We start from the raw sequence: 25577 nt of genomic DNA, 5'->3' as shown, positions 1-25577 counted from the left end.
ACGGCAAAAGCTGTGGCTCCACACAATAACCCTCACACGCCCGAACAGGGACTTGAACCCTGGACCCTCAGATTAAAAGTCTGATGCTCTACTGACTGAGCTATCCGGGCTCCACAAAAGTAATTTACAAGTAGGCAAGGTTTGGGTTGTGGTCGGCGCAGACCTTTACAGTACACTAAAGTTTACCGTGAGATGGGTTTTAAGCTTATGGTTGGTGTGGATGTTGCTAAAACACGACAGGTTACTTTGAGGTTGGGTTTATGGTTTTTGTAGGTGTAGACATCAGTACAACACAATAGTTTGGACTTCATGTCATGTAGGAGACATTAAATAGATCAATGATAACTGCAGAATGTTTTTCTGCTGTTGTGGCAATGAATGGACACTCAACAATTGAAAAGATTCCTTCGATGCCTTAGAAGCGTGACTTGATCAGTACTTATCTACACAGCATGCTGGCATCAAAGATCCTATTTCTCTTATATCATATCCCTAGTCTTCCACACTTTAGGAAACGTAAACATTCAGGACGTGCCATTAGCACAGCCTGCACTAAAAGAAGGCTGGAGATAACGGATGGCAACACAGAGTGCGACACCAATGTCACCTTGAAAAACCTGCCATGACCCGGATTCGAACAGGGGTTGCTGCGGCCACAACACAGAGTACTAACCACTATACGATCACGGTGAGCTATGAAACAGCTGTTGTGACCTATGTGTGGTATGCTCATCCCTGTGATAAGCCCCTTTCTCTTCTGTGAAAACACTCTGTTGTTTTTCTCCTCCTACCAGCACAACGCTTTTCCCAAGAAACAATGAAAATGCAAACAATTGACGACTGCTGCAATTTTAAAACGGGGGAGGACGTAGTCGGCAGGATTCGAACCTGCGCGGGGAGACCCCAATGGATTTCTAGTCCATCACCTTAACCACTCGGCCACGACTACAAGACTGCCTGTACTGCCATTTCTTTATGCCTAGTACACATATTGTGCATCCAGATGAAACTTTCATCAAGCGATAGCTCAACGGCAAAAGCTGTGGCTCCACAAAATAAGTGTCACACGCCCGACCAGGGACTTGAACCCTGGACCCTCAGATTAAAAGTCTGATGCTCTACCGACTGAGCTATCCGGGTTCCACAACAGTAATTTGCAAGTAGGCAAGGTTTGGGTTGTGGTCGGCGCAGACCTTTACAGTACACTAAAGTTTACCGTGAGATGGGGTTTTAATCTTATGGTTGGTGTGGATGTTGCTAAAACACGACAGGTTACTTTGAGGTTGGGTTTATGGTTTTTGTAGGTGTAGACATCAGTACAACACAATAGTTTGGACTTCATGTCATGTAGGAGACATTAAATAGATCCATGATAACTGCAGAATGTCTTTCTGCTGTTGTGGCAATGAATGGACACTCAACAATTGAAAAGATTCCTTCCATGCCTTAGAAGCGTGACTTGATCGGTACTTATCTACACAGCATGCTGGCATCAAAGATCCTATTTCTCTTATATCATATCCCTAGTCTTCCACACTTTAGGAAACGTAAACATTCAGGACGTGCCGTTAGCACAGCCTGCACTAAAAGAAGGCTGGAGATAACGGATGGCAACACAGAGTGCGACACCAATGTCACCTTGAAAAACCTGCCGTGACCAGGATTCGAACCGGGGTTGCTGCGGCCACAACACAGAATACTAACCACAATACGATCACGGCAAGCTATGAAACAGCCGTTGTGATCTATGTGTGGTATGTTCCTCCCTGTGATAAGCCCCTTTCTCTTCAGTGAGAACACTCTGTTGTTTTTCTCCTCCTACCAGCACAACGCTTTTCCCAAGAAACAATGGAAATACAAACAATTGATGACTGCTGCAATTTTAAAAAGTAACAGGATGTGGGTATAGTTGGCAGGACTTGAACCTGCGGGAGAATACCCCAACGTATTTCAAGTCGATCGCCTTAACCACTCAGCCATGACTACAAGACTGCCTGAGCTGCCATGTCTTGATGTGTAGTACATGTATTGTGCATCCAGATGAAACTTTCATCAAGCGATAGCTCAACGGCAAAAGCTGTGGCTCCACAAAATGAGCCTTACACACACAAACAGGGTCTTGAACCCTCAACCCTTAGATTAAAAGTCAGATGTTCTACCGACTGAGCTATCCAGGCTCCACAACAGTAATTTACAAGTAGGCAATCTTTAGGGTTGTGGTCGGCGCAGACCTTCACAGAACAGTAAAGTTTACTGTGAAATGAGGTTTAAGCTTACGGTTGGTGTAGATGTTGCTAAAACACGACAGGTTACTTTAAGGTTGGGTTTATGGTTGTTGTAGGTGTAGAAATCAGTACAACACAATAGTTTGGACTCCATGTCATGTAGGAGACATTAAATAGATCAATGATAACTGCAGAAGGTCTTTCTGCTGTTGTGGCAATGAATGGACACTCAACAATTGAAAAGATTCCTTCCATGCCTTAGAAGCGTGACTTGATCAGTACTTATCTACACAGCATACTGGCATCATAGATCCTGTTTCTCATATCGAATCCCTAGTCTTCCACACTTTAGGAAACGTAAACATTCAGGACGTGCCATTAGCACAGCCTGCACTAAAAGGTGGCTAAAGATTACGAATGGCAACACAGATTGCAAATCCAATACCACCTTGAAAAACCTGCCGTGATCCCGATTCGAACCGAGGTTGCTGCGGCTACAACACAGAGTAATAGCCACTATACGATCACAGCGAGCTACGGGACAGCCACTGTGGCTCTTGTGTGGTATGTTCCTCCATGTGATATGCCCCTTTCTCTTCAGTGAGAACACACTGTTGTTTTTCTCCTCCTACCAGCACAACGCTATTCCCAAGAAACAATGGAAATGCAAACAATTGATGACTGCTGCAATTTTAAAAAGGAACAGGATGTGGGTATAGTTGGCAGAACTTGAACCTGCGGGAGAATACCCCAACGGATTTCTAGTCGATCGCCTTAACCACTTAGCCATGACTACAAGACTGCCTGTTCTCCCATGTCCTCATGCCTAGTACACGTGTTGTGCATTCAGATGAAACTTTCAGCAAGCGATAGCTCAACGGCAAAAGCTGTGGCTCCACAAAGAGTCTCTCATGCCCGAACACGGACTTGAACCCTGGACCCTCTACTGACTCCGCTAAAGCTGGGGAACAATAGTCTGTTTTGGAAGGGGAAGAAAAAAGCACAAGAAAATTAAGAAAATTTGAGAAATTTAGAAAGAAAGAAGCGAAATTAAGGTTATATTTTGTATTTTTTGCCCACCAGAAACTACTTAATGCATATATAACAGTACTGGTTCAAGAAATATGTCCATAAATAACACTTTGGGTAGATCACAAGGTTCAATCCCCGACTGGAGCAGGTATCTGACCAGGTTTAGTAATGGGTCGATCATGAACATTTCGTTCATTTTAAACGAATCTTCAATATGATTTGGGAACTACAAGTCCTCTCAGGGAGTGATTTGTTAATTTGCGCGTGCGTACATTTGTGCAGGTGGTATCGTTATTTCAAGTCTTCATCACATTTCGTGTCGTTCATTGCGGAAAGGCAGAAACCAATCATATGCGTTTAGAGCCGAAAAAGATTTGATCCGTTCACCTCTCGAGTCCTTTATCGGGTCTGAGTCACTCGTTCATTACGGGCCAATCATATGCGTTTAGAGCAGGAAAAATATTTGATCCGTTCATCTCTCGAGTCCTCTATCGGGTCTGAGTCAATGGTTCCTCACGGGCCAATAATACGCGTTTAGAGCCGAAAAAAATAATTGATCCGTTCATCTCTCGAGTCCTCTATCGGATTTCAGTCATTCGTTCCTCACGGGCCAATCATACGCGTTTAGAGCTGGAAAAAGAATTGATCCGTTCATCTCTTGAGTCCTCTATCGGGTCTGAGTCACTCGTTCATCATGGGCCAATCATACGCATTTAGAGCCGGAAAAAGAATTGATCGGTTCACCTCATGAGTCAGGTCTGAATTTGGAGAAAAGCTCCGCCACTGCACTTGACACCACCAACACTGGTTTGAAGTGCAGCTCAGGTTAAATACTCTCTCTCCTCTCTAGAAAGATCCAATGATTGCTACCAGGTGGACACAGTTACCTGCAGGGAGAGAGAGAGGAAAAACACAATGCTCATTGTCCACCAAAAGATATGTCTCAGGACGCAAGCCCTGGGATAACCGCTATCACCCTCCTGGAGCATATACAGGCAAGAAATCCATTAATTAGTTGTTATGGAAGTTATTCATTAAGCTTTTAATGTACTACACAAAATGGTAATCTAAATGTTTATTTTATCATTAGTTTTATTTAATATATGTTTTTTTTATTGTTTTATTTTTTAAGGTGAATTGCTGGGAATGGAGCACCTTTACAGCCAGACCGGCAAAACCCTGACTCCGGTGCTCCAGAACCCAGAGGAGGAAGACAGGCTGGTGGAGGAAGTACATGACGAGGATCTACAAGATGACGGGTTTGAGGAGGAGATCATGGAGGACATCACAGTTCCAGTGCTGTATGAGGATGACCCCTGCCGTGATCTCAGAAACAGCCCCTTATCTTCGCCTCTGCCTCAGTCCCCAGCATTACTGGCTGAGCCGTCCACATCAGCTGGAGGAGAAGGACAGCTTCCTAGCCCAGCCCCCTCAGTGCCGTCACAGCCATCCAAGTCTGGAGACAGTCTCTCTGTTGAGGCTCAGGTAAGATATATTAAGAACTTAATTTTATTTAGTCTTTTTTTATTCCACATATAATAAATTTATTCTGTATTTACCAGGGAGTAGTCATTGGACCTGATGGCATTGCTGGGTGGGATAAGGTGCAGGATCTGGCTGCTTATTTGGTAGGTCTTCGTGAGGCTCCTTACCTCACTGACCTGCAGGTGACAGAGGCCATCCAGCTGTGGACAGCTCTCCTGGATGTTGATAAACAGCGCATCAACTACCAGCCTCGACATCAGCCTCAGCTGACACATGGGCGCTTTAAGGCACCGAAGCGCTCCGGAGTCACTCCAGGTGTGGAGAGCATCAAGCGCTGTCTGATTGGACATCCTGAGGGTCCAGCACAGTGGCCTAGCACCAGCCGCTTGGTTGAGGCCATTTGTACAAAGCTGTGTGCCGTACACAAGTCCACTTCCAAGAAGGCTGGTGTTCGCACGCACAGGTGGTCTAAAAAACTGACCGATTACCACCACATCCGGGATCTGGTGCTTGGCAGTCGCAGGCTGATGGATGAAACAGTGATCCAGCTTTTTGAGCTAAATCAGAAGACGCTCATTCAGTGGTAAGCAAAGCACATTATTTTCTTTAAATTACCTGAATACTTCCAAATTAATATATATGAATGATACATATCATTTATTATCAGGTTTCAACGGAGGCAAAAGGATCAGGAAATGAGTGTACTCCCTCAGGGACTGACTCCACTTGATCCAATTGCTGTGGCAGATACGCAGCTTCCTTTGCCGAGGGGAAAATTAGACGAGGCACCGACAACATCAGGCCCCAAACACCAGTTTGTCTTTCCTCCAAATAAAGAAGGACAGGCACCTCTTCTTCCACCTGGTCGAAAGTCTGCTTCTGCAACCACCACAGTTTGCTCCTTCCTGCCGGATGCCACCACGGTGTGCTCCTTTCCACCGGCCCCCACGACGGTATGCCCAATCGCGCCAACCCCCACCACAGTCTGCCACATTGCACCAGCCCCTACCATGGTGTGCCCCGTCACACCGACCTTCACCACAGTGCGCCCCATCTAGCCAGCCTCCACCACAGTGTGCCCCATCATACCAGCCTCCACCACAGTGCGCCCTATTGCGCCGGCCCCCACCACAGTGCGCCTCATTGTATCTGCCCCCACCACGGTGTGCTCCTTTCCACCGACCCCCAGCACGGTGTGCCCCATTGCACCACCCCCCACAGCACCAGGTGTTGTGCAGCCCATTTCAGGACCTGGATCATTTTTTGGCACACTTGTTTTTAACCCAGACAGGAGTGTGTCAATGGTGATTCCATCATTTGCTGCACCAACATCCAGTGCAGTCCCAGCTTCACCTGCACCTGCTGTTCCTCCACCTGCACCTGCTCCACCTGCACCTGCTGTTCCTCCACCTGCACCTGCTCCACCTGCACCTGCTGTTCCTCCACCTGCACCTGCTCCACCTGCGCCTGCTGTTCCTGTGTCCCGTTACACCCAGAGGAACAGGCGCAGACGGGAACAGGAGAAGAAAAGTGTTTGCAGCAAATGTGGGCAACCAAAGATTCAACCAAAGATTCATTTAAAGTTATTACATAAAGAAATATAACATATATTAATATATATATATATATATATATATAGTATAGTATATATTTATATATTAATAAATAAATATATATAATATACTTATATATACATAAACATGCATACATATGTTCAATTGAAACATTTGCATTCATTTTTAATTAACGTAATATGCTTTTTAAGAACAATATCCACATAATAATAGTAATATCAATATAATTGCCTGTGTTACGTCAGTAAAATTTCAATAAGAGCGCAGCTGATTGGCTCCGCTAAAACCGACACTGATTGGATATTGTGTTACACAGATCGTGTGTTCGAATCCAGCACGCAAAAAATGACATTTAGAGTGACATGCAATATGCAACTAAAATACCCCATTATGCACAGTCACATAGCCGCGAACACTACTGCAAGCGAAATTTGTCGCATTTTTCCGTGTTTTTGCGGCTTGTTCGCTTGCGAGTGAGCGAGAAGATTGGACCCCTTCCTATGCTAAGCAAGCGCTCTACCATTTGAGCTAATTCCGCTCAGAAAAATTCAAATTGGTAATTTTTGGCGTGGTCAAAAAAAAAAAAAAAAAGATCACATCTGCTCTGTGGTGGCCTCTTTGCCCTGCCCGCCGTTTAGTCGTCAAATTGCCTGGAAAAGCACGCTTTTCTTTTAAAGCCCTACCTATTCCTGCACCAGTAAACATGTGAGGAGCCCTGCATGCCGAATGACTCAGAATGACTCAGTTACTCAGAAATCAATGCACATTGGCACCACCTTGGATTGACATTCTGCTACTTTCCTGCAAGGCCGTTTTTTTTTTATTCATTCCCTACAGCTCTGACAGCACCACACAACAAGCTTGAGGTTCCATGGTGTAATGGTGACCACTCTGTATCCAGCGATCTGAGTTCAAATTTCAGTGGGACCTGTTATTTTGCCAGCACTGCACAAAAAAAGCTGGAATAGAATGTTAATCTCTTGAAGGCCAGGGAATGACATTTACTCTGGGCTTTCTAGTGCTTTAGGCAGGAAGTGGCTGGTTAGCTTAGCTGGTTAGACTATGGTGGTAATAACGGCAAGGTTGTGGATTCGATCCCTGTACTGGCCAAGCTCTTACCCTCTTAGGCCTCAGATGCATTTACCAAGCTCTGCTCGGTCTTACACATGTCTACGCTGCAAAAAAACTATGAAACGGCAGCTGAAATAGCTTAGTTGGGAGTGTGTTAGACTGAATATCCAAAGGTCCCTGGTTAGAACCAGGGTTCGGTAAAGTAGTGTTGTTTTTCAGTTTTGGGCACAAGAGTTAGGTGACCGAAAGTCACCCAAAAAGCCTAGCTGCTGCACCCTTAAGTCCAACTGCTTCCACTTGACCAAAAAGCTATCTTACTTCCAGATGGTCACGTCACTTCTGGTGATGATTAAATCAGGCGAGTTTCACTTTAAACCTTTTCGCTTTAAAAAGGCATGAAAAGAGAGGTGGAGAATGCAGTCATTGTTCCCGCTTCCTCTCGCATGCAAAGCGAGCGCTTAACCATTTGAGCTAATTCCCCTCACAGCAATCAAAAATTGGCGATTTTTGACGTGGTCAAAATAGAAAAAAAAGATCACATTTGCTCTGTGGTGGCCTCTTTGCCCTGCCTGCCGTTTAGTCGTCAAAATGCCTGGAATAGTGCGCTTTTCTTTTGAAGGCCCTACCTGGTCCTGCTCCAGTAAACGTGTGAGGAGCCCTGCATGCCGAATGACGAGTTACTCAGAAATCAGTGCACATTGGCACTGCCTTGTATTGACATTCTGCTACTTTCTGGCAAGGCCGTTTTCTTTTTTTTTTTTTTTTTTTTACATTATTTTCTCTTTGGCCCGGGCAGCACCAAGCAGAAGACTTGAGGTTCCATGGTGTAATGGTTAGCACTCTGGACTCTGAATCCAGCGATCCGAGTTCAAATCTCGGTTGGTCGTTGTTTTTTTACCAGCACCGCACAAAATAAGCTGGAATAGCATTCTTATCTCTTGAAGAAAATGACAGTTACTCTGAGCTTTTTAGCAAACATGGCAGAAAGTGGCCGGTTAGCTCAGCTGGTTAGAGCGTGGTGCTAATAACGCCAAGGTCGCGGGTTCGATCCCCGTACTGGCCAAACTTTTACCCTTTAAAGCCTCAGAGGCATTTCAGGATTCTGCTTAGTCTCACAGACATGAATGCTGCAGGATTCTTGTGAAAAGGCAGCCGAAATTGCTCAGTTGGGAGAGCGTTAAACTGAAGATCTAAAGGTCCCTGGTTCGATCCTGGGTTTCGGCAAAACAGTGATGTTGTTCTATTTTGTGCACAAGGGTCAGGTGACTGAAAGTCACCCAAAAAGCCTAGCTGCTTCACCCTTAAGTCCACCTGCTTCCACTTGACCAAAACACTATCTTCCTCCCAGATGGTCACGTTGCTTCTGGCGATGATTCCAATGGCCTGATCGACAGCACTCTATAATGCTATGTATTTAGCGCTTTGATGTCCCACTGCGGACACGCTGCTGAATAAAAGAAAACTGTGACTTGATAGGGCTTCTGAAGGGTTGCAATGATATGTACTACACAGAAACCGGCAAAGCTGACGTAAGTAGTTTCGCTTTAAACCCTCAAGGTGCCACCAGCTTTGCAATAAAAGCCAATGTAAAAAGGCATGAAAACAGAGGTGGAGAATGCAGTCATTGTTCCCGCTACCTCTCCCATGCAAAGCGAGCGCTTAACCATGAGCTAATTCCCCTCAAAGCAATCAATAATTGGCGATTTTCGACGTGGTCAAAATAGAAAAAAAAGATCACATTTGCTCTGTGGTGGCCTCTTTGCCCTGCCTGCCGTTTAGTCGTCAAAATGCCTGGAATAGTGCGCTTTTCTTTTGAAGGCCCTACCTGGTCCTGCTCCAGTAAACGTGTGAGGAGCCCTGCATGCCGAATGACGAGTTACTCAGAAATCAATGCACATTGGCACTGCCTTGTATTGACATTCTGCTACTTTCTGGCAAGGCCGTTTTCTTTTTTTTTTTTTTGTTTTTACATTATTTTCTCTTTGGCCCGGGCAGCACCAAGCAGAAGACTTGAGGTTCCATGGTGTAATGGTTAGCACTCTGGACTCTGAATCCAGCGATCCGAGTTCAAATCTCGGTGGGACCTTGTTTTTTTACCAGCACCGCACAAAATAAGCTGGAATAGCATTCTTATCTCTTGAAGAAAATGACAGTTACTCTGAGCTTTTTAGCAAACATGGCAGAAAGTGGCCGGTTAGCTCAGCTGGTTAGAGCGTGGTGCTAATAACGTCAAGGTCGCGGGTTCGATCCCCGTACTGGCCAAACTTTTACCCTTTAAAGCCTCAGAGGCATTTCAGGATTCTGCTTAGTCTCACAGACACGAATGCTGCAGGATTCTTGTGAAAAGGCAGCCGAAATTGCTCAGTTGGGAGAGCGTTAAACTGAAGATCTAAAGGTCCCTGGTTCGATCCTGGGTTTCGGCAAAACAGTGATGTTGTTCTATTTTGTGCACAAGGGTCAGGTGACTGAAAGTCACCCAAAAAGCCTAGCTGCTTCACCCTTAAGTCCACCTGCTTCCACTTGACCAAAACACTATCTTCCTCCCAGATGGTCACGTTGCTTCTGGCGATGATTCCAATGGCCTGATCGACAGCACTCTATAATGCTATGTATTTAGCGCTTTGATGTCCCACTGCGGACACGCTGCTGAATAAAAGAAAACTGTGACTTGATAGGGCTTCTGAAGGGTTGCAATGATATGTACTACACAGAAACCGGCAAAGCTGACGTAAGTAGTTTCGCTTTAAACCCTCAAGGTGCCACCAGCTTTGCAATAAAAGCCAATGTAAAAAGGCATGAAAACAGAGGTGGAGAATGCAGTCATTGTTCCCGCTACCTCTCCCATGCAAAGCGAGCGCTTAACCATGAGCTAATTCCCCTCAAAGCAATCAATAATTGGCGATTTTCGACGTGGTCAAAATAGAAAAAAAAGATCACATTTGCTCTGTGGTGGCCTCTTTGCCCTGCCTGCCGTTTAGTTGTCAAAATGCCTGGAATAGTGCGCTTTTCTTTTGAAGGCCCTACCTGGTCCTGCTCCAGTAAACGTGTGAGGAGCCCTGCATGCCGAATGACGAGTTACTCAGAAATCAATGCACATTGGCACTGCCTTGTATTGACATTCTGCTACTTTCTGGCAAGGCCGTTTTCTTTTTTTTTTTTTTTTTTTTTTTTTTACATTATTTTCTCTTTGGCCCGGGCAGACCGCAGAAGATTTGAGGTTCCATGGTGTAATGGTTAGCACTCTGCACTCTGAATCTAGCGATCTGAGTTCAAATCTCGGTGGGACCTTGTTTTTTTACCAGCACCGCACAAAAAAAGCTGGAATAGCATTCTTATCTCTTGAAGAAAATGACAGTTACTCTGAGCTTTTTAGCAAACACGGCAGAAAGTGGCCGGTTAGCTCAGCTGGTTAGAGCGTGGTGCTAATAACGCCAAGGTCGCGGGTTCGATCCCCGTACTGGCCAAACTTTTACCCTTTAAAGCCTCAGAGGCATTTCAGGATTCTGCTTAGTCTCACAGACACGAATGCTGCAGGATTCTTGTGAAAAGGCAGCCGAAATTGCTCAGTTGGGAGAGCGTTAAACTGAAGATCTAAAGGTCCCTGGTTCGATCCTGGGTTTCGGCAAAACAGTGATGTTGTTCTATTTTGTGCACAAGGGTCAGGTGACTGAAAGTCACCCAAAAAGCCTAGCTGCTTCACCCTTAAGTCCACCTGCTTCCACTTGACCAAAACACTATCTTCCTCCCAGATGGTCACGTTGCTTCTGGCGATGATTCCAATGGCCTGATCGACAGCACTCTATAATGCTATGTATTTAGCGCTTTGATGTCCCACTGCGGACACGCTGCTGAATAAAAGAAAACTGTGACTTGATAGGGCTTCTGAAGGGTTGCAATGATATGTACTACACAGAAACCGGCAAAGCTGACGTAAGTAGTTTCGCTTTAAACCCTCAAGGTGCCACCAGCTTTGCAATAAAAGCCAATGTAAAAAGGCATGAAAACAGAGGTGGAGAATGCAGTCATTGTTCCCGCTACCTCTCCCATGCAAAGCGAGCGCTTAACCATGAGCTAATTCCCCTCAAAGCAATCAATAATTGGCGATTTTCGACGTGGTCAAAATAGAAAAAAAAGATCACATTTGCTCTGTGGTGGCCTCTTTGCCTTGCCTGCCATTTAGTCGTCAAAATGCCTGGAATAGTGCGCTTTTCTTTTGAAGGCCCTACCTGGTCCTGCTCCAGTAAACGTGTGAGGAGCCCTGCATGCCGAATGACGAGTTACTCAGAAATCAATGCACATTGGCACTGCCTTTTATTGACATTCTGCTACTTTCTGGCAAGGCCGTTTTCTTTTTTTTTTTTTTTGTTTTTACATTATTTTCTCTTTGGCCCGGGCAGCACCAAGCAGAAGACTTGAGGTTTCATGGTGTAATGGTTAGCACTCTGGACTCTGAATCCAGCGATCCGAGTTCAAATCTCGGTGGGACCTTGTTTTTTTACCAGCACCGCACAAAATAAGCTGGAATAGCATTCTTATCTCTTGAAGAAAATGACAGTTACTCTGAGCTTTTTAGCAAAAATGGCAGAAAGTGGCCGGTTAGCTCAGCTGGTTAGAGCGTGGTGCTAATAACGCCAAGGTCGCGGGTTCGATCCCCGTACTGGCCAAACTTTTACCCTTTAAAGTCTCAGAGGCATTTCAGGATTCTGCTTAGTCTCACAGACATGAATGCTGCAGGATTCTTGTGAAAAGGCAGCCGAAATTGCTCAGTTGGGAGAGCGTTAAACTGAAGATCTAAAGGTCCCTGGTTCGATCCTGGGTTTCGGCAAAACAGTGATGTTGTTCTATTTTGTGCACAAGGGTCAGGTGACTGAAAGTCACCCAAAAAGCCTAGCTGCTTCACCCTTAAGTCCACCTGCTTCCACTTGACCAAAACACTATCTTCCTCCCAGATGGTCACGTTGCTTCTGGCGATGATTCCAATGGCCTGATCGACAACACTCTATAATGCTATGTATTTAGCGCTTTGATGTCCCACTGCGGACACGCTGCTGAATAAAAGAAAACTGTGACTTGATAGGGCTTCTGAAGGGTTGCAATGATATGTACTACACAGAAACCGGCAAAGCTGACGTAAGTAGTTTCGCTTTAAACCCTCAAGGTGCCACCAGCTTTGCAATAAAAGCCAATGTAAAAAGGCATGAAAACAGAGGTGGAGAATGCAGTCATTGTTCCCGCTACCTCTCCCATGCAAAGCGAGCGCTTAACCATGAGCTAATTCCCCTCAAAGCAATCAATAATTGGCGATTTTCGACGTGGTCAAAATAGAAAAAAAAGATCACATTTGCTCTGTGGTGGCCTCTTTGCCTTGCCTGCCATTTAGTCGTCAAAATGCCTGGAATAGTGCGCTTTTCTTTTGAAGGCCCTACCTGGTCCTGCTCCAGTAAACGTGTGAGGAGCCCTGCATGCCGAATGACGAGTTACTCAGAAATCAATGCACATTGGCACTGCCTTGTATTGACATTCTGCTACTTTCTGGCAAGGCCGTTTTCTTTTTTTTTTTTTTTGTTTTTACATTATTTTCTCTTTGGCCCGGGCAGCACCAAGCAGAAGACTTGAGGTTTCATGGTGTAATGGTTAGCACTCTGGACTCTGAATCCAGCGATCCGAGTTCAAATCTCGGTGGGACCTTGTTTTTTTACCAGCACCGCACAAAATAAGCTGGAATAGCATTCTTATCTCTTGAAGAAAATGACAGTTACTCTGAGCTTTTTAGCAAAAATGGCAGAAAGTGGCCGGTTAGCTCAGCTGGTTAGAGCGTGGTGCTAATAACGCCAAGGTCGCGGGTTCGATCCCCGTACTGGCCAAACTTTTACCCTTTAAAGTCTCAGAGGCATTTCAGGATTCTGCTTAGTCTCACAGACATGAATGCTGCAGGATTCTTGTGAAAAGGCAGCCGAAATTGCTCAGTTGGGAGAGCGTTAAACTGAAGATCTAAAGGTCCCTGGTTCGATCCTGGGTTTCGGCAAAACAGTGATGTTGTTCTATTTTGTGCACAAGGGTCAGGTGACTGAAAGTCACCCAAAAAGCCTAGCTGCTTCACCCTTAAGTCCACCTGCTTCCACTTGACCAAAACACTATCTTCCTCCCAGATGGTCACGTTGCTTCTGGCGATGATTCCAATGGCCTGATCGACAGCACTCTATAATGCTATGTATTTAGCGCTTTGATGTCCCACTGCGGACACGCTGCTGAATAAAAGAAAACTGTGACTTGATAGGGCTTCTGAAGGGTTGCAATGATATGTACTACACAGAAACCGGCAAAGCTGACGTAAGTAGTTTCGCTTTAAACCCTCAAGGTGCCACCAGCTTTGCAATAAAAGCCAATGTAAAAAGGCATGAAAACAGAGGTGGAGAATGCAGTCATTGTTCCCGCTACCTCTCCCATGCAAAGCGAGCGCTTAACCATGAGCTAATTCCCCTCAAAGCAATCAATAATTGGCGATTTTCGACGTGGTCAAAATAGAAAAAAAAGATCACATTTGCTCTGTGGTGGCCTCTTTGCCCTGCCTGCCGTTTAGTTGTCAAAATGCCTGGAATAGTGCGCTTTTCTTTTGAAGGCCCTACCTGGTCCTGCTCCAGTAAACGTGTGAGGAGCCCTGCATGCCGAATGACGAGTTACTCAGAAATCAATGCACATTGGCACTGCCTTGTATTGACATTCTGCTACTTTCTGGCAAGGCCGTTTTCTTTTTTTTTTTTTTTTTTTTTTTTTTTTTACATTATTTTCTCTTTGGCCCGGGCAGACCGCAGAAGATTTGAGGTTCCATGGTGTAATGGTTAGCACTCTGCACTCTGAATCCAGCGATCCGAGTTCAAATCTCGGTGGGACCTTGTTTTTTTACCAGCACCGCACAAAAAAAGCTGGAATAGCATTCTTATCTCTTGAAGAAAATGACAGTTACTCTGAGCTTTTTAGCAAACACGGCAGAAAGTGGCCGGTTAGCTCAGCTGGTTAGAGCGTGGTGCTAATAACGCCAAGGTCGCGGGTTCGATCCCCGTACTGGCCAAACTTTTACCCTTTAAAGCCTCAGAGGCATTTCAGGATTCTGCTTAGTCTCACAGACATGAATGCTGCAGGATTCTTGTGAAAAGGCAGCCGAAATTGCTCAGTTGGGAGAGCGTTAAACTGAAGATCTAAAGGTCCCTGGTTCGATCCTGGGTTTCGGCAAAACAGTGATGTTGTTCTATTTTGTGCACAAGGGTCAGGTGACTGAAAGCCACCCAAAAAGCCTAGCTGCTTCACCCTTAAGTCCACCTGCTTCCACTTGACCAAAACACTATCTTCCTCCCAGATGGTCACGTTGCTTCTGGCGATGATTCCAATGGCCTGATCGACAGCACTCTATAATGCTATGTATTTAGCGCTTTGATGTCCCACTGCGGACACGCTGCTGAATAAAAGAAAACTGTGACTTGATAGGGCTTCTGAAGGGTTGCAATGATATGTACTACACAGAAACCGGCAAAGCTGACGTAAGTAGTTTCGCTTTAAACCCTCAAGGTGCCACCAGCTTTGCAATAAAAGCCAATGTAAAAAGGCATGAAAACAGAGGTGGAGAATGCAGTCATTGTTCCCGCTACCTCTCCCATGCAAAGCGAGCGCTTAACCATGAGCTAATTCCCCTCAAAGCAATCAATAATTGGCGATTTTCGACGTGGTCAAAATAGAAAAAAAAGATCACATTTGCTCTGTGGTGGCCTCTTTGCCCTGCCTGCCGTTTAGTTGTCAAAATGCCTGGAATAGTGCGCTTTTCTTTTGAAGGCCCTACCTGGTCCTGCTCCAGTAAACGTGTGAGGAGCCCTGCATGCCGAATGACGAGTTACTCAGAAATCAATGCACATTGGCACTGCCTTGTATTGACATTCTGCTACTTTCTGGCAAGGCCGTTTTCTTTTTTTTTTTTTTTTTTTACATTATTTTCTCTTTGGCCCGGGCAGACCGCAGAAGATTTGAGGTTCCATGGTGTAATGGTTAGCACTCTGCACTCTGAATCCAGCGATCCGAGTTCAAATCTCGGTGGGACCTTGTTTTTTTACCAGCACCGCACAAAAAAAGCTGGAATAGCATTCTTATCTCTTGAAGAAAATGACAGTTACTCTGAGCTTTTTAGCAAACACGGCAGAAAGTGGCCGGTTAGCTCAGCTGGTTAGAGCGTGGTGCTAATAACGCCAAGGTCGCGGGTTCGATCCCCGTACTGGCCAAACTTTTACCCTTTAAAGCCTCAGAGGCATTTCAGGATTCTGCTTAGTCTCACAGACATGAATGCTGCAGGATTCTTGTGAAAAGGCAGCCGAAATTGCTCAGTTGGGAGAGCGTTAAACTGAAGATCTAAAGGTCCCTGGTTCGATCCTGGGTTTCGGCAAAACAGTGATGTTGTTCTATTTTGTGCACAAGGGTCAGGTGACTGAAAGTCACCCAAAAAGCCTAGCTGCTTCACCCTTAAGTCCACCTGCTTCCACTTGACCAAAACACTATCTTCCTCCCAGATGGTCACGTTGCTTCTGGCGATGATTCCAATGGCCTGATCGACAGCACTCTATAATGCTATGTATTTAGCGCTTTGATGTCCCACTGCGGACACACTGCTGAATAAAAGAAAACTGTGACTTGATAGGGCTTCTGAAGGGTTGCAATGATATGTACTACACAGAAACCGGCAAAGCTGACGTAAGTAGTTTCGCTTTAAACCCTCAAGGTGCCACCAGCTTTGCAATAAAAGCCAATGTAAAAAGGCATGAAAACAGAGGTGGAGAATGCAGTCATTGTTCCCGCTACCTCTCCCATGCAAAGCGAGCGCTTAACCATGAGCTAATTCCCCTCAAAGCAATCAATAATTGGCGATTTTCGACGTGGTCAAAATAGAAAAAAAAAGATCACATTTGCTCTGTGGTGGCCTCTTTGCCCTGCCTGCCGTTTAGTCGTCAAAATGCCTGGAATAGTGCGCTTTTCTTTTGAAGGCCCTATCTGGTCCTGCTCCAGTAAACGTGTGAGGAGCCCTGCATGCCGAATGACGAGTTACTCAGAAATCAATGCACATTGGCACTGCCTTGTATTGACATTCTGCTACTTTCTGGCAAGGCCGTTTTATAATTTTTTTTAATATATATTTTTTTTCTTTAGCCTGGGCAGCACCAACTGGAAGACTTTTATTAAGCTTGGCAGTAAGTGGCCGGTTAGCTCATACTGCCACCTGTAAGTCGTGGTTATTCTTGGTCACACCGGCCAATCACTTTGTGAGTTGGAACCAAGATTCACCCTATTCTTGGTTAAGGCAGCCAATCGTGTTCTGAGTTACATCGAACGCTATGGCCAGAGCCCTTATACCATCCATGATTTGTACTGTAATAAAAGATTTCGTTGCGGATTAATTCGGAAACCAATTGCAAAGTAAGTATTTTTTTAACAAGGTGGTTTAAATGAATAACCATTACAGTAACGTTAATTACTACAACATAATTATTATATGATTGTTATAGATGTTTTATAACGTTATTTGGTAAGATTAATGTTAGCCGACCAAGCAAACTGTACAGTTTTACTACAAACATTTTAATGCAGTTATTAATTAATTAATATGGATCATGCATGATTGCATCACAAATAATAAACCAACAATATAAGGGTCACACATCAAGCCATTACTAATAATAATGTTATTATTATTAATGATGGATTAAATTGTGACCCTTATATTATTGGTTTATTATTAGTGATGCAATCATGCGTGATCCATATTGTTTTATGCTTTATAATTAGTGATGTATTATGCGTGAGCATTATTAGATTAGTTTATGATTAGTGATGTAGTGATATGTGAGCGTCATTATACTATTTGTTTATAATTAATGACTGATGAATTGAGCCTTATATTTATTATTAGTGAAGTGATTCATTAATGTGTGAGAATAATGCACGGGCATTATTGTAACTATGGTAGTAAATGACAATATAAAGTGAAGTAATGTATAATAACTGCATTAAAATGTTTGTAGTAAAACTGTACAGTGTGCTTGGTCGGCTAACATTAATCTTAACAAACAACGTCATATAACATCTATAACAATCATATAATAATTGTGTTGTTGTAATTAATGTTACTGTAATGGTTATTCATTTAAACCAACTTGTTATAAAAATACTTACTTTGTAATTGTTGTCAGAATTAATCCACAACGAAATCTGTTAATACAGTACAAATCATGAATGTTATAAGGGCTCTGATTTGCCATAGCGTTCATTGTAACTCGGAACATGATTGGCTGCCGTAACCAAGAATAGGGTGAATCTTGGTTCCAGCTCGGGACAAGATTGGCCAGCGTAACCAAGAATTAAAAAAAATCTTGGTTCTAACTCGGACCGTGATTGGCCGGTGTAACCAAGAATAACCATGAATTACAGGTGGCAGTATGCGCCACTGGCCCAGTCTGCGTCAGCAGTGCTCATTAGCATGCTGCTTGGAAAGAGGACACGGCTCGGTCAACATGCAGTTCCTTCAACGCTTGCTGTGCTTTCTTGTCATGGCAAGTTGTGGTGTCGATAGGATGCTCTAACACAGAGCATGTGACAGTCCCTCCCAAGAAGAACTGTGATCCAGGCTCTGAGACTTTCTCTTCTCCAGGAGGAGGTTGCAAATGTTATTAAAAAGTTATTTTTGTCAGAGCAGCTGCAGCACACCTGGGTGGAAGCCCACAGCTAGGCTTGATGGTCTAGACTGGTGGTCTAGTAATTAGGATTCGGCGCTCTCACCGCCGTGGCCCGAGTTCGATTCCTGGTCAGGGAACTTCCTTTTCACCTCCATGGTGAACTTCGAGCAGTGGTGCCGATGATATCTTCACAAAGGCAAGAAAGCGGCTCTGAGCACAAAATACATCCTTTGAGCTGGAATCGAACCTGCGACCTAAGAATTGGTCCTACAGTCCTACACTCTACCAACTGAGCAATCCAAGTCTTACATAGCAGTTCCATAACCACACCCTATAAGGTAGCTGCAGTCCGACCGCTGGCCAAAAAGGACAGGAGCAAAAGTACTTAAGCCTTCCCATACCGGGAGTCGAACCCGGGTCACCTGGGTGAAAATCAGGAATCCTGACTGCTAGACCATATGGGAATTGCCACTTTTAAAACCCAGTCTTGGCACAAACTCTAGTTCTTTCTGATCGCTGGCACGTCCCTGCTCCGCTTGAACAAGTGCCACTCATACACTTACGCATTCTCTCATACACAGTTTCTTGGTTTCCATAACCGAGAAACTTCTGATCCATAGTCATAAGCGCTATCCTTTGTGCCACTCTGTTCAGCACTTTGTTAGCACATTGCTTGAAGCAAGGACAAGGCTCTGTCAACCCGGAGTTCCTTCACCACACATTCTGCTTCGTTTTTTTATGGCAAGAGGTTGTGTGAATGGGATGTTCTTACAGGATTCCTGACAGTCCCTCCATGGAAGACCTGAGATCCAGGGTCGGAGACTCTCTCCTCTCCAAGAGGAGGTTAAAAGTCTTTTGTGTCTCTGTGTCAGAGCACTTAGGTGTTGCTGCAGCTCAGAGACCTACAAGTGGAGGAGATTACACTGCAAGTTGGCTGGATGACCTCTAAGGGGTCGGCAGTTATGCCACACGTAGGCTGGGTTTGCGATTGATGTAGCTGTAGTAGACATTCATAAAAATAAATAAAAATAAAACTGGTTACTCTGAGGTTGTGTTTAGGGTTGGGGTAGGAGTAAAATTTAATAAAACATAGCGGGTTACTGTGAGGTTGGGCCTAGGGCTGGGGTAGGTGTAATTTTAATAAACTGCAATAGGTTGTATTCTGTGCCATGTACAAGACATTGAATCAATGAAACCCACATGGAGGTTTGTTACTGTGAGGTTGGGTTAAGAGTTGTGGTAGGTTGTGTTGTAAAATAGCAATCAGTTTTTTATTATTATTGTCTCTTTTTCTTTTAATCAAACAATTATTTGTATTGGTCATGTAAGGGTCATATATTAACTGAACTTCTAATGTTGTGGGTGAGTGCTGTGCATACTAATTAGCATTTTTGCAGAAGTAGATAGATGCGGGTCCAAAATTAAATTCAGCTCTGCAGAAACTTCCTGTCTGAAGAGAGGTGTTAAAACTGAACACAAAACATAGAAAGATGTATACTTTGTTGTTGGGCAGAGAATTCGTAGAAAAAGAGGAAGTATGTCGAAGGTGTGGCCAATGGAGGACTAAACAATGACTGACAAGTGACGTTACACCAAAACTCCACCTGTTAAGATCAGTTGTGTATATATGCTGAAGTCAGGAAATGTATGTTTGTTGCGAACCTCTTGAATGTAATTCTTGTATTGCATTGGGGTAATGTAACCCAGAGCTCTGTCATCGAATTATTCATTTGTATCCAATAAATTGTTACGATTTTTGACATTGAAGAAAAACCTCTCCAGACCTTTTCTCTTGAACACGCATGGAATAGAGATAGAAATTCCAACAATATGTTAAAATATATTTGAAAAATATTATATACATAGAGAGAGAGAAAGACAGAGACATTAAACCGATGAGATAGAAACTAGAAAAATAGTTGCACTTGTAACACTTTGAGGAAGTGACACTTTGAGGAACTGAGATTTGATGTGAGAGGACAAGATTGAGTTTAGGTGCAAAAACTAAATAGAATAATAATATTAGTAATAATAATGATTAAAAAAAAAAAAATTGTTATGGCTTACACTGGCTGTTTTCATCTATGAAAGTCAGCTGCATAAGACTATCTAAGCCATCATCTAGGGTCAAAGAAAAATCATGGACACTTAGTGGATGTGGATGAACAAGATGAAGTTAGTTTAAATTTTCTAAATTTAAAAAGGATAAACACCAAGAAAGAAATCGATTAATGATTAATTAAACATTGCATTTCAGATATAAAAATATATATTAAACAAACATGAGGGGTCAAGGCCTAATATGAACCCTGAGATATAGCAATAATGTTGAACAATTATACCACATGGTAGGCCATGTCATAATTTGTGTTTTATGAATAATAACCCAACTGTGTCTTGTTTTTTAGTCTCCACCATCATAGTGCCCTACAGCTTTGCCTGCAGACTAAGCAGACCATAGTGCTGAGTGGATGGGAGTGAAGATGCCAAACTTTACTTAAAACTATTATTGGAGGTCAAATTGATTTTAAACTTAATAAAGCCTGTCTCATTGGTTAAACTCTAGAATGTGGTCACAATGGCTCACATGGTTCTTGAGTGCATGTTTTCCTAACATCAGAGATACCAAGTTCTGAAGGAAAACTGAGAAGGAGGTTGCAGTGGAGAAGAGCAGTAACTGGTCTCCATGAGACATTATTCCAAAGATGGGTAAGACTCTCGTTGGCCACCGGGAGCGACCTAAGCCAGGAATTTTGTCGCGGAAGACTAGGCACCTGTACAGGTAGGCAGGTGTTGAGTGAGATGGTTGTGGAGTGGAGCAGTGATGCTTGAAAGGCCTAGAGCATCCGAGTATTGAGGGGCACTGTGAAAGATCAGTAGTCTGCCTCAGAAATGTGGGCTCCTCCAAACCGGACCGCAGCGAACTGCTAAATATGTCTGGAGATCAGACACTCAGGAAAAGGAACTTGTGGGTAAAGTAAGAGGCAGGGTGTTGTCAAGAACCATTTGAGACCATATGATGACTGGTAATATGAAAGAGACAGAATTTATTAAGGTTTTGTTATAAAAATAATAACTAAGAAAAAGTCTTAGAGGAAAATATACAATGAATCTCTAAATGTATAATGTTGAAATGATATTTAACTATTTTTGCAAATTTTCATAGGTTTACTGATACAGGGCATGAACAGGATATAGGAGGAAGTACAATGTATGGTGGTGACTAAAGAAGAAGAAACAACTATTGGTAACTGAAGAAGTCATTTAAATTATAAATTTTGATGGAATTGATTATTTAAGTAAAGATTTACTAAAAGCTAAATATTATGTTGAATCATCTAAATTAAGATGGGATATTAAAAACTAGAAAAGGTTGGTAACAGAAATTTTTTTATGCGTAAAGAAGAAATTGAAACATGAAAAATTGAAATCACGTCATCGGTTAAAAATTAATAGTTCTAATCTGATAAAAGAATTGAAACAGAATAAGAGAGTTTAAGAAAACAGATTTTCTTTCACATGTAACCATGTGAAGAAGTTTAATGATGAAGTCAAAATACAGCTGAAAGAAACGAATAAGAAAATGTAGTGATTTTTAGTTAGCTTATAAAAGTATATAAAAAGTGTATGGGCAACTAGTTGAACCGAAATGACGTAGAACTAATTAGTAGCCAAAAGAAAATCATAAAAATGATTAGAACAAACTAAGTAAATAGTTGAGAAAATGAATTATCAAAAGTAGAGTCAAATTCAAAAACTGATTGATTATTAGTGAAATACTTAAATGGAGGATTGTAAAATTAGCCAGCGTAGTGAAGAGGTAGTTTGTCGTTGAGCAATTAATAGAAACACCTAGACAAGGTCATAGGGAATCTGTTTTAGAAATTTTATTTAAGCTAAATTTTAACTGAGTTATAAACATAGATGTGACTAATTTAATTTGAATACAATTTTACAAGAAAGCAACAAACAAAAAAAGATTGTGTTTAGTTTATGATTTAGAAGCAATTAAGGAGAATAGATTTTAAAGCTGAGGTTAATAGTGTATGCAGAAATATGGTCATACTGATAAAAAATGTAAAGTGATGGATTTTTGAATTATCAGAGAGAGTGGTGATGATTAAGCATGTTGATGAAATTTTACTTGCAGAAAAAGAATAGACACCTAATTGATTAAAATGAAATAGGTGTTATGACATTTCCATGGAAATAGATTTAAAGGAAGTAAAAATTATAGGTGATTAGATGACACGCCTCAATATTAGGAAAAGTCAGATCACTAAATAAATAAGCCATTTCAAATAACTGTAAACTGGTGAATGTATTACACATGGTAATAAGACTAATATGAATTATAGACTTTAATTATATTTAGAGATATCAGAAACTGCAAGAGAAGAATGAGAGTGAGGTTATAATTGATTATAGAGATATGGGAGAACAGGTGAATAAAAATATATGTGCTAGTCATGATTGACAGCTATAGTGAATGGCTAGAGGAGTGGCCAGCAAGCAAGGAGTGCAGTCAGACAGTGATGAAGTGTTTAATGAAAGACGATCTAGAAACAAATAGATGTTGAGTAAGAATTAGATTGGATAATGATAAACGCTGAAATAATAAATATTTTAAATTGCAGCAAGTAATGGGCCTGAAGCATGAATTTAGGGATGGTGTACGACTAATAATTACAGGGAAAGGTAGAAAAAATTGATACAAATTTAAAAACAATTGGCAAAAATCTGTGCACAGACCAAACTGAATTGGATAAAAATCATATTGGAGGTATTAGTTCATTATGGAACAAAACGATGGAATTAATGACTTTTAAATTGTTTACAGGACTGCAGTTTTGGGGACCTGGTGCAGCTTGGATGTGCAGTGGATCACTTAAGTAGAGATTATATAATGACAAATTAACAACCTTATTCCCGATTTTTTCTAAACAGGTTGCTGAAGGTCTGAGGCTGGCCGGATTAACTTGACAGTCAATATAGGGGTGTAAAACGGCCTGGAGCTAGGCCCAGGCCGAAAGAGGGATAAAACACAAAAAGGGGATATCTGATATCTAATTGGAGTGTGTAAGCATGTATTGGTGTGGGAGCTGAACACGCTGCAACACCAATGCATGAGGCCAACTGTATATTAGATACAGGCCAACACAAAAAGGGGAACCGAAAACCACATTAAATTCTAAAATAGAAAGAGAAAATAAGACTGATTTACTAGCATATGACAATCTGACAGAAAGTGTGTGATTAAGTGTGTATGGATGTTTATCAGAGATGGGTTGCAGCTGGAAGGGCATCCGCTGTGTAAAACATATGTTGGATAAGTTGGCGGTTCATTTCACTGACAGTGGGGACCCTAAATTAATAAAGGGACTAAGCTTTAAAAAAAATTAATGAATGAATGAATTGGACAAATTAGACTGGAGAAATTTTTGAAAATTTTAATAAAACACAATCACATTTTAAAATTATTTTATTTTACACACATTAGTTTTTTGATTAAAAAAAAATATATTTTTATACACACATTATTTTTTTATCTTCTATGTGAAGACATTTTTTATGATTTTTTTATATTTTATTTTAAGAAATTTTTATGCTTTTTATCTTTTATTTTAATGCCTTTCTAATGCTTTTTAAATCTTTTATTTTAAGACATTTGTATGTTTTTTCATAATCTTTTATTCTAAGACATTCAATGTTTTTTTTTAATGTTTTATTTTAAGAGGCTTTTTGAATCTTTTATTTTAAGACATTTTAACGATTATTTAGTTTTAAACACATCATTATGAGTTTAAGATTCTTTTATTTGAAGACAATTTTAGGATTTTTTATTTGAACACATTTTTGAAGATTATTTTAGTTTAAGCCATTGTTGTTTTTAAATATTTCATTTAAAGACATTTTAAGATTTTTATTTTCAGCCATGGTTGTTTTTGAACCGTTTATTTAAAGAGATTCTTAAGATTTTTATTTTATTTTAATCTCATTGTTGTGTTTTTGATTTTGCCATTTTAAGACATTGAGAGAAAAAATATGTTTGAATTTTGGTTTTAATAATTTGGTGACAAGTTTGAGCTAGTTTAATAACATTGTTACGATTGAGCTCTGAATCTTTCATTTTAATAATTGTTTAGTTTAACCTACTTTGAAGCTGTTTTCATCCTAAATCTCAATTGTAATTTTGGTTCGATAATGAATTTAAAATGTTGAAATTCAGTTTGAACTATTCATGGGGATTATAATTTTGTATTAGTAAATTTCTAATTCCAATCACAAGTGTTTTCACAAGTGTTGATCTTTGATCTTATTATACAGAGGGATTTTTAATTAGAGCATATCTTTATGGGTGTGAATTTTCTTTTAATCAGATTTTTGTTTTTTTTATGTTGGAGTTTTTAAATTTTGTTTACATTTTTATTATTGTGATTCTTATTCTAATTTTGGTGGGGAAGAAGAAAACAAATTACCTTTATTGATAAAGTATATAAGAATGGAAAATTTTAATTATGGGATAATTGGAAGTTAATAAGAGTATTGGGAGTAATAAGCCTGAATATAGCAAGTATAATCCTTATTAAAAGAAGATATCGGAGTGACTTCAAGAGGGAAGAGACTGCACCACCGAAGAGGAGAACCAAGAGTGAGGAATTATAAACTGAATCCAGAAAAGTTAAAGAAATTGAGTTAAAAGGGGTTTTGGGCATTATCTAACATAATGAATAAGCACTATGATGTTAATGATTATTTTGAATGAGAGGGAAAACCAAGATTTAGGAAAACGCCTGTTGTAATGACAATTGGAATTTTTTGTGGGGATTTGATTATCTGTTTTTGTTTTTGTCTGCTCCAGAGAGGAGCAGAAAAGGGGAATTGTTGGAGAAAAAGAATTTATTTTCATTACTTTTGTGTTTTTTATTAGGAAAATGTTTAGACTAACAACAGATTAATCAATCTTTTCTATTGTATTATAAAACATCTTGACCAGACAAACTTCCTCTTTTTTACTGTGCTGCATACTTTTTAGAAGAACTGCTGACAAGTGGAAACAGCAGAATAAGAATAAATTTAGGTTTGTTCCAGAAGTCTAGACATGTCACAAGTTGTCATGATGCTTGTAGAAGTGTGAAATATATTAAAGATGCACGGAAGTGTTCAGTTCTGGTATGCAGAGAAAGGTTGCAGAAAGAGGAAGTAATGTCCAGGGTTTACAAAGGGCCAAGGGACTGCAGAATGACTGATAAGTGACGTTAAACCAAAACTCCACCTGTTAAGGTCAGTTGTGTATATATGCTGGAGTGAGGAAATATATGTTAGTAGCGAACCTCTTGAATGTAATTTTTGTATTGCATTGGGGTAATATAACTCAGAGCTCTGTCATTGAATTATTCATTTGTATCTAATAAGTTACTAATATTTTTGGCATTGAAGAAAACCCTCTCCAGACCTTTTCTTATTGAACACGCATGAAATTG

At 41.5% G+C, this 25577-nt stretch overlaps 20 non-coding genes across 20 annotated transcripts; 19 read left to right on the top strand and 1 right to left on the bottom strand.

Annotated features, from left to right (window-relative positions):
* Positions 1 to 867: 867 nt before the first annotated feature.
* trnas-aga (transfer RNA serine (anticodon AGA)) lies at positions 868 to 949 on the bottom strand. The gene has a single exon. It is a non-coding gene; the product is annotated as a tRNA-Ser (tRNA).
* Positions 950 to 8376: 7427 nt separating this feature from the next.
* On the top strand, positions 8377 to 8450 carry trnai-aau (transfer RNA isoleucine (anticodon AAU)). The gene has a single exon. It is a non-coding gene; the product is annotated as a tRNA-Ile (tRNA).
* Positions 8451 to 8538: 88 nt separating this feature from the next.
* On the top strand, positions 8539 to 8611 carry trnaf-gaa (transfer RNA phenylalanine (anticodon GAA)). Its single transcript has one exon. It is a non-coding gene; the product is annotated as a tRNA-Phe (tRNA).
* Positions 8612 to 9401: 790 nt separating this feature from the next.
* On the top strand, positions 9402 to 9473 carry trnaq-cug (transfer RNA glutamine (anticodon CUG)). Its single transcript has one exon. It is a non-coding gene; the product is annotated as a tRNA-Gln (tRNA).
* Positions 9474 to 9575: 102 nt separating this feature from the next.
* On the top strand, positions 9576 to 9649 carry trnai-aau (transfer RNA isoleucine (anticodon AAU)). The gene has a single exon. It is a non-coding gene; the product is annotated as a tRNA-Ile (tRNA).
* An 88-nt stretch (positions 9650 to 9737) lies between these two features.
* Positions 9738 to 9810, top strand: trnaf-gaa (transfer RNA phenylalanine (anticodon GAA)). The gene has a single exon. It is a non-coding gene; the product is annotated as a tRNA-Phe (tRNA).
* A 967-nt stretch (positions 9811 to 10777) lies between these two features.
* On the top strand, positions 10778 to 10851 carry trnai-aau (transfer RNA isoleucine (anticodon AAU)). The gene has a single exon. It is a non-coding gene; the product is annotated as a tRNA-Ile (tRNA).
* Positions 10852 to 10939: 88 nt separating this feature from the next.
* Positions 10940 to 11012, top strand: trnaf-gaa (transfer RNA phenylalanine (anticodon GAA)). Its single transcript has one exon. It is a non-coding gene; the product is annotated as a tRNA-Phe (tRNA).
* A 791-nt stretch (positions 11013 to 11803) lies between these two features.
* trnaq-cug (transfer RNA glutamine (anticodon CUG)) lies at positions 11804 to 11875 on the top strand. The gene has a single exon. It is a non-coding gene; the product is annotated as a tRNA-Gln (tRNA).
* Positions 11876 to 11977: 102 nt separating this feature from the next.
* On the top strand, positions 11978 to 12051 carry trnai-aau (transfer RNA isoleucine (anticodon AAU)). The gene has a single exon. It is a non-coding gene; the product is annotated as a tRNA-Ile (tRNA).
* Positions 12052 to 12139: 88 nt separating this feature from the next.
* On the top strand, positions 12140 to 12212 carry trnaf-gaa (transfer RNA phenylalanine (anticodon GAA)). The gene has a single exon. It is a non-coding gene; the product is annotated as a tRNA-Phe (tRNA).
* A 791-nt stretch (positions 12213 to 13003) lies between these two features.
* On the top strand, positions 13004 to 13075 carry trnaq-cug (transfer RNA glutamine (anticodon CUG)). The gene has a single exon. It is a non-coding gene; the product is annotated as a tRNA-Gln (tRNA).
* Positions 13076 to 13177: 102 nt separating this feature from the next.
* Positions 13178 to 13251, top strand: trnai-aau (transfer RNA isoleucine (anticodon AAU)). The gene has a single exon. It is a non-coding gene; the product is annotated as a tRNA-Ile (tRNA).
* An 88-nt stretch (positions 13252 to 13339) lies between these two features.
* On the top strand, positions 13340 to 13412 carry trnaf-gaa (transfer RNA phenylalanine (anticodon GAA)). The gene has a single exon. It is a non-coding gene; the product is annotated as a tRNA-Phe (tRNA).
* Positions 13413 to 14208: 796 nt separating this feature from the next.
* Positions 14209 to 14280, top strand: trnaq-cug (transfer RNA glutamine (anticodon CUG)). The gene has a single exon. It is a non-coding gene; the product is annotated as a tRNA-Gln (tRNA).
* Positions 14281 to 14382: 102 nt separating this feature from the next.
* Positions 14383 to 14456, top strand: trnai-aau (transfer RNA isoleucine (anticodon AAU)). The gene has a single exon. It is a non-coding gene; the product is annotated as a tRNA-Ile (tRNA).
* Positions 14457 to 14544: 88 nt separating this feature from the next.
* On the top strand, positions 14545 to 14617 carry trnaf-gaa (transfer RNA phenylalanine (anticodon GAA)). Its single transcript has one exon. It is a non-coding gene; the product is annotated as a tRNA-Phe (tRNA).
* A 786-nt stretch (positions 14618 to 15403) lies between these two features.
* trnaq-cug (transfer RNA glutamine (anticodon CUG)) lies at positions 15404 to 15475 on the top strand. Its single transcript has one exon. It is a non-coding gene; the product is annotated as a tRNA-Gln (tRNA).
* A 102-nt stretch (positions 15476 to 15577) lies between these two features.
* trnai-aau (transfer RNA isoleucine (anticodon AAU)) lies at positions 15578 to 15651 on the top strand. Its single transcript has one exon. It is a non-coding gene; the product is annotated as a tRNA-Ile (tRNA).
* An 88-nt stretch (positions 15652 to 15739) lies between these two features.
* Positions 15740 to 15812, top strand: trnaf-gaa (transfer RNA phenylalanine (anticodon GAA)). The gene has a single exon. It is a non-coding gene; the product is annotated as a tRNA-Phe (tRNA).
* The last annotated feature ends 9765 nt before the right edge of the window (positions 15813 to 25577 follow it).

Source organism: Danio rerio, chromosome 4 (assembly GCF_052040795.2).
Source record: "Danio rerio strain M-AB ecotype USA chromosome 4, GRCz13ab, whole genome shotgun sequence".
Taxonomy (NCBI): Eukaryota; Metazoa; Chordata; class Actinopteri; order Cypriniformes; family Danionidae; genus Danio; species Danio rerio.
The sequence above is the reverse complement of the archived record's forward strand: the minus strand, read 5'-3'. Positions and strand labels throughout refer to the sequence as shown.